This window comes from Natrix helvetica, assembly GCF_964273705.1.
Source record: "Natrix helvetica genome assembly, chromosome: 3".
Classification (NCBI taxonomy): domain Eukaryota; kingdom Metazoa; phylum Chordata; class Lepidosauria; order Squamata; family Natricidae; genus Natrix; species Natrix helvetica.
In genome coordinates this window covers 115,608,932-115,621,936 of record NC_138549.1, presented here as the reverse complement: position 1 = coordinate 115,621,936, position 13,005 = coordinate 115,608,932, and positions in this window count along the sequence as shown.

The following is a 13,005-nucleotide window of genomic DNA, read 5'->3' as shown; positions in this document are numbered from 1 at the left end:
AAACGGACATCGCCATTGGACTTGGAGCCGGTCGGTATGTTTAGGAGAGGCCACGCCTTTTGAGCCAGACTTTCGTACATTTCCTGGCAAAATATATCAGAAAATCCCACTCAGGAAAATTCCACTTAGGGTTAGGGTTAGCTCTCCATGAATTTGTAGAGCAAAACAGACATCGCCATTGGACTCGGAGCCAGTGGGTTTGTTTAGGAGGGGCCACACCTTTTCAGCCTGCCTTATGTACATTTTGTGGCAAAATACATGGAAAAATCCCATTCGGGAAAATTCCACTTAGGGTTAGGGTTAGCTCTCCATGAATTTGCAGAGCAAAATGGACATCATCATTGGATTCAGAACCAATCGGTATGTTTAGGCAGGGCCATGCCTTTTGAGCCAGACTTTCGTACATTTCCTGGCAAAATACATCAGAAAATTCCATTTTGGAAAATTCCACTTAGGGTTAGGGTTACCTCGCCAGGAATTCGAAGAGCAAAACGGACATCGCCTTTGGAAACAGAGCCTCTCGGTGTGGTAAGGAGGGGGCACACCGTTTGTGCTAGCCTTTTGTACATTTCCTTGCCAAATACATGGGAAAATCCCATTCGGGAAAATTCCACTTAGGGTTAGGGTTAGCTCTCCATGAATTTGCAGAGCAAAACGGACATCGCCATTGGACTCGGAGCCAGTGGGTGTGTTTAGGAGGGGCCACACCTTTTCAGCCTGCCTTATGTACATTTTGTGGCAAAATACATAGAAAAATCCCATTCGGGAAAATTCCACTTAGGTTTAGGGTTAGCTCTCCCTGAATTTGGAGAGGAAAACGGACATCGCCATTGGACTTGGAGCCGGTGGGTACCTTTAGGAGAGGCCACGCCTTTTGAGCCGGCCTTATGTACATTTCCTGGCAAAATACATGGGAAAATCCCATTCTGGAGAATTCCATTTAGGGTTAGGGTTACCCCTCCATGAATCCACAGAGCAAAATGGACATCATCATTGGATTCAGTACCAATCGGTATGTTTAGGCAGGGCCATGCCTTTTGAGCCAGACTTTCATACATTTCCTGGCAAAATACATCAGAAAATTCCATTTTGGAAAATTCCACTTAGGGTTAGGGTTACCTTGCCAGGAATTCGAAGAGCAAAACGGACATCGCCATTGTGTTCAGAGCCCCTCGGAATGATTAGGAGGGGGCAGACCTTTTGAGACGGCCTTATGTACATTTTGTGGCAAAACACATGGCAAAATCCCATTCTGGAAAATTCTACTTAGGGTTAGGGTTCGCTACAAAGATGTGGTCATGAAGTAGTCAAACTCTACTCAGAAGAAGGCAGCCATTTCAAAGTTGCCAGCTCTCCATGAATTCACAGAGCAAAATGGTCATCACCATTGGATTCGGAGCCCCTCGGAATGGTTAGGAGCGAGCACGCCTTTTGAGCAGGCCGTATGTACATTTCCTGGCAAAATACCTGGGAAAATCCCATTTGGGAAAATTCCACTTAGGGTTAGGGTTAGCTCTCCATGAATTTGTAGAGCAAAACAGACATCGCCATTGGACTCGGAGCCAGTGGGTTTGTTTAGGAGGGGCCACACCTTTTCAGCCTGCCTTATGTACATTTTGTGGCAAAATACATAGAAAAATCCCATTCGGGAAAATTCCACTTAGGTTTAGGGTTAGCTCTCCCTGAATTTGGAGAGGAAAACGGACATCGCCATTGGACTTGGAGCCGGTGGGTACCTTTAGGAGAGGCCACGCCTTTTGAGCCGGCCTTATGTACATTTCCTGGCAAAATACATGGGAAAATCCCATTCTGGAGAATTCCATTTAGGGTTAGGGTTACCCCTCCATGAATCCACAGAGCAAAATGGACATCATCATTGGATTCAGTACCAATCGGTATGTTTAGGCAGGGCCATGCCTTTTGAGCCAGACTTTCATACATTTCCTGGCAAAATACATCAGAAAATTCCATTTTGGAAAATTCCACTTAGGGTTAGGGTTACCTTGCCAGGAATTCGAAGAGCAAAACGGACATCGCCATTGTGTTCAGAGCCCCTCGGAATGATTAGGAGGGGGCAGACCTTTTGAGACGGCCTTATGTACATTTTGTGGCAAAACACATGGCAAAATCCCATTCTGGAAAATTCTACTTAGGGTTAGGGTTCGCTACAAAGATGTGGTCATGAAGTAGTCAAACTCTACTCAGAAGAAGGCAGCCATTTCAAAGTTGCCAGCTCTCCATGAATTCACAGAGCAAAATGGTCATCACCATTGGATTCGGAGCCCCTCGGAATGGTTAGGAGCGAGCACGCCTTTTGAGCAGGCCGTATGTACATTTCCTGGCAAAATACCTGGGAAAATCCCATTTGGGAAAATTCCACTTAGGGTTAGGGTTAGCTCTCCATGAATTTGTAGAGCAAAACAGACATCGCCATTGGACTCGGAGCCAGTGGGTTTGTTTAGGAGGGGCCACACCTTTTCAGCCTGCCTTATGTACATTTTGTGGCAAAATACATAGAAAAATCCCATTCGGGAAAATTCCACTTAGGGTTAGGGTTAGCTCTCCCTGAATTTGCAGAGGAAAACTGACATCGCCATTGGACTCGGAGCCAGTGGGTACGTTTAGGAGAGGCCACGCCTTTTGAGCCGGCCTTATGTACATTTCCTGGCAAAATACATGGAAAAATCCCATTCGGGAAAATTCCACTTAGGGTTAGGGTTAGCTCTCCATGAATTTGCAGAGCAAAATGGACATCATCATTGGATTCAGAACCAATCGGTATGTTTAGGCAGGGCCATGCCTTTTGAGCCAGACTTTCGTACATTTCCTGGCAAAATACATCAGAAAATTCCATTTTGGAAAATTCCACTTAGGGTTAGGGTTAGCTCTCCATGAATTTGCAGAGCAAAACGGACATCGCCATTGGACTTGGAGCCGGTCGGTATGTTTAGGAGAGGCCACGCCTTTTGAGCCAGACTTTCGTACATTTCCTGGCAAAATATATCAGAAAATCCCACTCAGGAAAATTCCACTTAGGGTTAGGGTTAGCTCTCCATGAATTTGTAGAGCAAAACAGACATCGCCATTGGACTCGGAGCCAGTGGGTTTGTTTAGGAGGGGCCACACCTTTTCAGCCTGCCTTATGTACATTTTGTGGCAAAATACATGGAAAAATCCCATTCGGGAAAATTCCACTTAGGGTTAGGGTTAGCTCTCCATGAATTTGCAGAGCAAAATGGACATCATCATTGGATTCAGAACCAATCGGTATGTTTAGGCAGGGCCATGCCTTTTGAGCCAGACTTTCGTACATTTCCTGGCAAAATACATCAGAAAATTCCATTTTGGAAAATTCCACTTAGGGTTAGGGTTACCTCGCCAGGAATTCGAAGAGCAAAACGGACATCGCCTTTGGAAACAGAGCCTCTCGGTGTGGTAAGGAGGGGGCACACCGTTTGTGCTAGCCTTTTGTACATTTCCTTGCCAAATACATGGGAAAATCCCATTCGGGAAAATTCCACTTAGGGTTAGGGTTAGCTCTCCATGAATTTGCAGAGCAAAACGGACATCGCCATTGGACTCGGAGCCAGTGGGTGTGTTTAGGAGGGGCCACACCTTTTCAGCCTGCCTTATGTACATTTTGTGGCAAAATATATAGAAAAATCCCATTCGGGAAAATTCCACTTAGGTTTAGGGTTAGCTCTCCCTGAATTTGGAGAGGAAAACGGACATCGCCATTGGACTTGGAGCCGGTGGGTACCTTTAGGAGAGGCCACGCCTTTTGAGCCGGCCTTATGTACATTTCCTGGCAAAATACATGGGAAAATCCCATTCTGGAGAATTCCATTTAGGGTTAGGGTTACCCCTCCATGAATCCACAGAGCAAAATGGACATCATCATTGGATTCAGTACCAATCGGTATGTTTAGGCAGGGCCATGCCTTTTGAGCCAGACTTTCGTACATTTCCTGGCAAAATACATCAGAAAATTCCATTTTGGAAAATTCCACTTAGGGTTAGGGTTACCTTGCCAGGAATTCGAAGAGCAAAACGGACATCGCCATTGTGTTCAGAGCCCCTCGGAATGATTAGGAGGGGGCAGACCTTTTGAGACGGCCTTATGTACATTTTGTGGCAAAACACATGGCAAAATCCCATTCTGGAAAATTCTACTTAGGGTTAGGGTTCGCTACAAAGATGTGGTCATGAAGTAGTCAAACTCTACTCAGAAGAAGGCAGCCATTTCAAAGTTGCCAGCTCTCCATGAATTCACAGAGCAAAATGGTCATCACCATTAGATTCGGAGCCCCTCGGAATGGTTAGGAGCGAGCACGCCTTTTGAGCAGGCCGTATGTACATTTCCTGGCAAAATACCTGGGAAAATCCCATTTGGGAAAATTCCACTTAGGGTTAGGGTTAGCTCTCCATGAATTTGTAGAGCAAAACAGACATCGCCATTGGACTCGGAGCCAGTGGGTTTGTTTAGGAGGGGCCACACCTTTTCAGCCTGAATATGTACATTTTGTGGCAAAATACATAGAAAAATCCCATTCGGGAAAATTCCACTTAGGGTTAGGGTTAGCTCTCCCTGAATTTGCAGAGGAAAACTGACATCGCCATTGGACTCGGAGCCAGTGGGTACGTTTAGGAGAGGCCACGCCTTTTGAGCCGGCCTTATGTACATTTCCTGGCAAAATACATGGAAAAATCCCATTCGGGAAAATTCCACTTAGGGTTAGGGTTAGCTCTCCATGAATTTGCAGAGCAAAATGGACATCATCATTGGATTCAGAACCAATCGGTATGTTTAGGCAGGGCCATGCCTTTTGAGCCAGACTTTCGTACATTTCCTGGCAAAATACATCAGAAAATTCCATTTTGGAAAATTCCACTTAGGGTTAGGGTTAGCTCTCCATGAATTTGCAGAGCAAAACGGACATCGCCATTGGACTTGGAGCCGGTCGGTATGTTTAGGAGAGGCCACGCCTTTTGAGCCAGACTTTCGTACATTTCCTGGCAAAATATATCAGAAAATCCCACTCAGGAAAATTCCACTTAGGGTTAGGGTTAGCTCTCCATGAATTTGTAGAGCAAAACAGACATCGCCATTGGACTCGGAGCCAGTGGGTTTGTTTAGGAGGGGCCACACCTTTTCAGCCTGCCTTATGTACATTTTGTGGCAAAATACATGGAAAAATCCCATTCGGGAAAATTCCACTTAGGGTTAGGGTTAGCTCTCCATGAATTTGCAGAGCAAAATGGACATCATCATTGGATTCAGAACCAATCGGTATGTTTAGGCAGGGCCATGCCTTTTGAGCCAGACTTTCGTACATTTCCTGGCAAAATACATCAGAAAATTCCATTTTGGAAAATTCCACTTAGGGTTAGGGTTACCTCGCCAGGAATTCGAAGAGCAAAACGGACATCGCCTTTGGAAACAGAGCCTCTCGGTGTGGTAAGGAGGGGGCACACCGTTTGTGCTAGCCTTTTGTACATTTCCTTGCCAAATACATGGGAAAATCCCATTCGGGAAAATTCCACTTAGGGTTAGGGTTAGCTCTCCATGAATTTGCAGAGCAAAACGGACATCGCCATTGGACTCGGAGCCAGTGGGTGTGTTTAGGAGGGGCCACACCTTTTCAGCCTGCCTTATGTACATTTTGTGGCAAAATATATAGAAAAATCCCATTCGGGAAAATTCCACTTAGGTTTAGGGTTAGCTCTCCCTGAATTTGGAGAGGAAAACGGACATCGCCATTGGACTTGGAGCCGGTGGGTACCTTTAGGAGAGGCCACGCCTTTTGAGCCGGCCTTATGTACATTTCCTGGCAAAATACATGGGAAAATCCCATTCTGGAGAATTCCATTTAGGGTTAGGGTTACCCCTCCATGAATCCACAGAGCAAAATGGACATCATCATTGGATTCAGTACCAATCGGTATGTTTAGGCAGGGCCATGCCTTTTGAGCCAGACTTTCGTACATTTCCTGGCAAAATACATCAGAAAATTCCATTTTGGAAAATTCCACTTAGGGTTAGGGTTACCTTGCCAGGAATTCGAAGAGCAAAACGGACATCGCCATTGTGTTCAGAGCCCCTCGGAATGATTAGGAGGGGGCAGACCTTTTGAGACGGCCTTATGTACATTTTGTGGCAAAACACATGGCAAAATCCCATTCTGGAAAATTCTACTTAGGGTTAGGGTTCGCTACAAAGATGTGGTCATGAAGTAGTCAAACTCTACTCAGAAGAAGGCAGCCATTTCAAAGTTGCCAGCTCTCCATGAATTCACAGAGCAAAATGGTCATCACCATTGGATTCGGAGCCCCTCGGAATGGTTAGGAGCGAGCACGCCTTTTGAGCAGGCCGTATGTACATTTCCTGGCAAAATACCTGGGAAAATCCCATTTGGGAAAATTCCACTTAGGGTTAGGGTTAGCTCTCCATGAATTTGTAGAGCAAAACAGACATCGCCATTGGACTCGGAGCCAGTGGGTTTGTTTAGGAGGGGCCACACCTTTTCAGCCTGAATATGTACATTTTGTGGCAAAATACATAGAAAAATCCCATTCGGGAAAATTCCACTTAGGGTTAGGGTTAGCTCTCCCTGAATTTGCAGAGGAAAACTGACATCGCCATTGGACTCGGAGCCAGTGGGTACGTTTAGGAGAGGCCACGCCTTTTGAGCCGGCCTTATGTACATTTCCTGGCAAAATACATGGAAAAATCCCATTCGGGAAAATTCCACTTAGGGTTAGGGTTAGCTCTCCATGAATTTGCAGAGCAAAATGGACATCATCATTGGATTCAGAACCAATCGGTATGTTTAGGCAGGGCCATGCCTTTTGAGCCAGACTTTCGTACATTTCCTGGCAAAATACATCAGAAAATTCCATTTTGGAAAATTCCACTTAGGGTTAGGGTTAGCTCTCCATGAATTTGCAGAGCAAAACGGACATCGCCATTGGACTTGGAGCCGGTCGGTATGTTTAGGAGAGGCCACGCCTTTTGAGCCAGACTTTCGTACATTTCCTGGCAAAATATATCAGAAAATCCCACTCAGGAAAATTCCACTTAGGGTTAGGGTTAGCTCTCCATGAATTTGTAGAGCAAAACAGACATCGCCATTGGACTCGGAGCCAGTGGGTTTGTTTAGGAGGGGCCACACCTTTTCAGCCTGCCTTATGTACATTTTGTGGCAAAATACATGGAAAAATCCCATTCGGGAAAATTCCACTTAGGGTTAGGGTTAGCTCTCCATGAATTTGCAGAGCAAAATGGACATCATCATTGGATTCAGAACCAATCGGTATGTTTAGGCAGGGCCATGCCTTTTGAGCCAGACTTTCGTACATTTCCTGGCAAAATACATCAGAAAATTCCATTTTGGAAAATTCCACTTAGGGTTAGGGTTACCTCGCCAGGAATTCGAAGAGCAAAACGGACATCGCCTTTGGAAACAGAGCCTCTCGGTGTGGTAAGGAGGGGGCACACCGTTTGTGCTAGCCTTTTGTACATTTCCTTGCCAAATACATGGGAAAATCCCATTCGGGAAAATTCCACTTAGGGTTAGGGTTAGCTCTCCATGAATTTGCAGAGCAAAACGGACATCGCCATTGGACTCGGAGCCAGTGGGTGTGTTTAGGAGGGGCCACACCTTTTCAGCCTGCCTTATGTACATTTTGTGGCAAAATACATAGAAAAATCCCATTCGGGAAAATTCCACTTAGGTTTAGGGTTAGCTCTCCCTGAATTTGGAGAGGAAAACGGACATCGCCATTGGACTTGGAGCCGGTGGGTACCTTTAGGAGAGGCCACGCCTTTTGAGCCGGCCTTATGTACATTTCCTGGCAAAATACATGGGAAAATCCCATTCTGGAGAATTCCATTTAGGGTTAGGGTTACCCCTCCATGAATCCACAGAGCAAAATGGACATCATCATTGGATTCAGTACCAATCGGTATGTTTAGGCAGGGCCATGCCTTTTGAGCCAGACTTTCATACATTTCCTGGCAAAATACATCAGAAAATTCCATTTTGGAAAATTCCACTTAGGGTTAGGGTTACCTTGCCAGGAATTCGAAGAGCAAAACGGACATCGCCATTGTGTTCAGAGCCCCTCGGAATGATTAGGAGGGGGCAGACCTTTTGAGACGGCCTTATGTACATTTTGTGGCAAAACACATGGCAAAATCCCATTCTGGAAAATTCTACTTAGGGTTAGGGTTCGCTACAAAGATGTGGTCATGAAGTAGTCAAACTCTACTCAGAAGAAGGCAGCCATTTCAAAGTTGCCAGCTCTCCATGAATTCACAGAGCAAAATGGTCATCACCATTGGATTCGGAGCCCCTCGGAATGGTTAGGAGCGAGCACGCCTTTTGAGCAGGCCGTATGTACATTTCCTGGCAAAATACCTGGGAAAATCCCATTTGGGAAAATTCCACTTAGGGTTAGGGTTAGCTCTCCATGAATTTGTAGAGCAAAACAGACATCGCCATTGGACTCGGAGCCAGTGGGTTTGTTTAGGAGGGGCCACACCTTTTCAGCCTGCCTTATGTACATTTTGTGGCAAAATACATAGAAAAATCCCATTCGGGAAAATTCCACTTAGGTTTAGGGTTAGCTCTCCCTGAATTTGGAGAGGAAAACGGACATCGCCATTGGACTTGGAGCCGGTGGGTACCTTTAGGAGAGGCCACGCCTTTTGAGCCGGCCTTATGTACATTTCCTGGCAAAATACATGGGAAAATCCCATTCTGGAGAATTCCATTTAGGGTTAGGGTTACCCCTCCATGAATCCACAGAGCAAAATGGACATCATCATTGGATTCAGTACCAATCGGTATGTTTAGGCAGGGCCATGCCTTTTGAGCCAGACTTTCATACATTTCCTGGCAAAATACATCAGAAAATTCCATTTTGGAAAATTCCACTTAGGGTTAGGGTTACCTTGCCAGGAATTCGAAGAGCAAAACGGACATCGCCATTGTGTTCAGAGCCCCTCGGAATGATTAGGAGGGGGCAGACCTTTTGAGACGGCCTTATGTACATTTTGTGGCAAAACACATGGCAAAATCCCATTCTGGAAAATTCTACTTAGGGTTAGGGTTCGCTACAAAGATGTGGTCATGAAGTAGTCAAACTCTACTCAGAAGAAGGCAGCCATTTCAAAGTTGCCAGCTCTCCATGAATTCACAGAGCAAAATGGTCATCACCATTGGATTCGGAGCCCCTCGGAATGGTTAGGAGCGAGCACGCCTTTTGAGCAGGCCGTATGTACATTTCCTGGCAAAATACCTGGGAAAATCCCATTTGGGAAAATTCCACTTAGGGTTAGGGTTAGCTCTCCATGAATTTGTAGAGCAAAACAGACATCGCCATTGGACTCGGAGCCAGTGGGTTTGTTTAGGAGGGGCCACACCTTTTCAGCCTGCCTTATGTACATTTTGTGGCAAAATACATAGAAAAATCCCATTCGGGAAAATTCCACTTAGGGTTAGGGTTAGCTCTCCCTGAATTTGCAGAGGAAAACTGACATCGCCATTGGACTCGGAGCCAGTGGGTACGTTTAGGAGAGGCCACGCCTTTTGAGCCGGCCTTATGTACATTTCCTGGCAAAATACATGGAAAAATCCCATTCGGGAAAATTCCACTTAGGGTTAGGGTTAGCTCTCCATGAATTTGCAGAGCAAAATGGACATCATCATTGGATTCAGAACCAATCGGTATGTTTAGGCAGGGCCATGCCTTTTGAGCCAGACTTTCGTACATTTCCTGGCAAAATACATCAGAAAATTCCATTTTGGAAAATTCCACTTAGGGTTAGGGTTAGCTCTCCATGAATTTGCAGAGCAAAACGGACATCGCCATTGGACTTGGAGCCGGTCGGTATGTTTAGGAGAGGCCACGCCTTTTGAGCCAGACTTTCGTACATTTCCTGGCAAAATATATCAGAAAATCCCACTCAGGAAAATTCCACTTAGGGTTAGGGTTAGCTCTCCATGAATTTGTAGAGCAAAACAGACATCGCCATTGGACTCGGAGCCAGTGGGTTTGTTTAGGAGGGGCCACACCTTTTCAGCCTGCCTTATGTACATTTTGTGGCAAAATACATGGAAAAATCCCATTCGGGAAAATTCCACTTAGGGTTAGGGTTAGCTCTCCATGAATTTGCAGAGCAAAATGGACATCATCATTGGATTCAGAACCAATCGGTATGTTTAGGCAGGGCCATGCCTTTTGAGCCAGACTTTCGTACATTTCCTGGCAAAATACATCAGAAAATTCCATTTTGGAAAATTCCACTTAGGGTTAGGGTTACCTCGCCAGGAATTCGAAGAGCAAAACGGACATCGCCTTTGGAAACAGAGCCTCTCGGTGTGGTAAGGAGGGGGCACACCGTTTGTGCTAGCCTTTTGTACATTTCCTTGCCAAATACATGGGAAAATCCCATTCGGGAAAATTCCACTTAGGGTTAGGGTTAGCTCTCCATGAATTTGCAGAGCAAAACGGACATCGCCATTGGACTCGGAGCCAGTGGGTGTGTTTAGGAGGGGCCACACCTTTTCAGCCTGCCTTATGTACATTTTGTGGCAAAATATATAGAAAAATCCCATTCGGGAAAATTCCACTTAGGTTTAGGGTTAGCTCTCCCTGAATTTGGAGAGGAAAACGGACATCGCCATTGGACTTGGAGCCGGTGGGTACCTTTAGGAGAGGCCACGCCTTTTGAGCCGGCCTTATGTACATTTCCTGGCAAAATACATGGGAAAATCCCATTCTGGAGAATTCCATTTAGGGTTAGGGTTACCCCTCCATGAATCCACAGAGCAAAATGGACATCATCATTGGATTCAGTACCAATCGGTATGTTTAGGCAGGGCCATGCCTTTTGAGCCAGACTTTCGTACATTTCCTGGCAAAATACATCAGAAAATTCCATTTTGGAAAATTCCACTTAGGGTTAGGGTTACCTTGCCAGGAATTCGAAGAGCAAAACGGACATCGCCATTGTGTTCAGAGCCCCTCGGAATGATTAGGAGGGGGCAGACCTTTTGAGACGGCCTTATGTACATTTTGTGGCAAAACACATGGCAAAATCCCATTCTGGAAAATTCTACTTAGGGTTAGGGTTCGCTACAAAGATGTGGTCATGAAGTAGTCAAACTCTACTCAGAAGAAGGCAGCCATTTCAAAGTTGCCAGCTCTCCATGAATTCACAGAGCAAAATGGTCATCACCATTGGATTCGGAGCCCCTCGGAATGGTTAGGAGCGAGCACGCCTTTTGAGCAGGCCGTATGTACATTTCCTGGCAAAATACCTGGGAAAATCCCATTTGGGAAAATTCCACTTAGGGTTAGGGTTAGCTCTCCATGAATTTGTAGAGCAAAACAGACATCGCCATTGGACTCGGAGCCAGTGGGTTTGTTTAGGAGGGGCCACACATTTTCAGCCTGCCTTATGTACATTTTGTGGCAAAATACATAGAAAAATCCCATTCGGGAAAATTCCACTTAGGGTTAGGGTTAGCTCTCCCTGAATTTGCAGAGGAAAACTGACATCGCCATTGGACTCGGAGCCAGTGGGTACGTTTAGGAGAGGCCACGCCTTTTGAGTCGGCCTTATGTACATTTCCTGGCAAAATACATGGAAAAATCCCATTCGGGAAAATTCCACTTAGGGTTAGGGTTAGCTCTCCATGAATTTGCAGAGCAAAATGGACATCATCATTGGATTCAGAACCAATCGGTATGTTTAGGCAGGGCCATGCCTTTTGAGCCAGACTTTCGTACATTTCCTGGCAAAATACATCAGAAAATTCCATTTTGGAAAATTCCACTTAGGGTTAGGGTTAGCTCTCCATGAATTTGCAGAGCAAAACGGACATCGCCATTGGACTTGGAGCCGGTCGGTATGTTTAGGAGAGGCCACGCCTTTTGAGCCAGACTTTCGTACATTTCCTGGCAAAATATATCAGAAAATCCCACTCAGGAAAATTCCACTTAGGGTTAGGGTTAGCTCTCCATGAATTTGTAGAGCAAAACAGACATCGCCATTGGACTCGGAGCCAGTGGGTTTGTTTAGGAGGGGCCACACCTTTTCAGCCTGCCTTATGTACATTTTGTGGCAAAATACATGGAAAAATCCCATTCGGGAAAATTCCACTTAGGGTTAGGGTTAGCTCTCCATGAATTTGCAGAGCAAAATGGACATCATCATTGGATTCAGAACCAATCGGTATGTTTAGGCAGGGCCATGCCTTTTGAGCCAGACTTTCGTACATTTCCTGGCAAAATACATCAGAAAATTCCATTTTGGAAAATTCCACTTAGGGTTAGGGTTACCTCGCCAGGAATTCGAAGAGCAAAACGGACATCGCCTTTGGAAACAGAGCCTCTCGGTGTGGTAAGGAGGGGGCACACCGTTTGTGCTAGCCTTTTGTACATTTCCTTGCCAAATACATGGGAAAATCCCATTCGGGAAAATTCCACTTAGGGTTAGGGTTAGCTCTCCATGAATTTGCAGAGCAAAACGGACATCGCCATTGGACTCGGAGCCAGTGGGTGTGTTTAGGAGGGGCCACACCTTTTCAGCCTGCCTTATGTACATTTTGTGGCAAAATATATAGAAAAATCCCATTCGGGAAAATTCCACTTAGGTTTAGGGTTAGCTCTCCCTGAATTTGGAGAGGAAAACGGACATCGCCATTGGACTTGGAGCCGGTGGGTACCTTTAGGAGAGGCCACGCCTTTTGAGCCGGCCTTATGTACATTTCCTGGCAAAATACATGGGAAAATCCCATTCTGGAGAATTCCATTTAGGGTTAGGGTTACCCCTCCATGAATCCACAGAGCAAAATGGACATCATCATTGGATTCAGTACCAATCGGTATGTTTAGGCAGGGCCATGCCTTTTGAGCCAGACTTTCGTACATTTCCTGGCAAAATACATCAGAAAATTCCATTTTGGAAAATTCCACTTAGGGTTAGGGTTACCT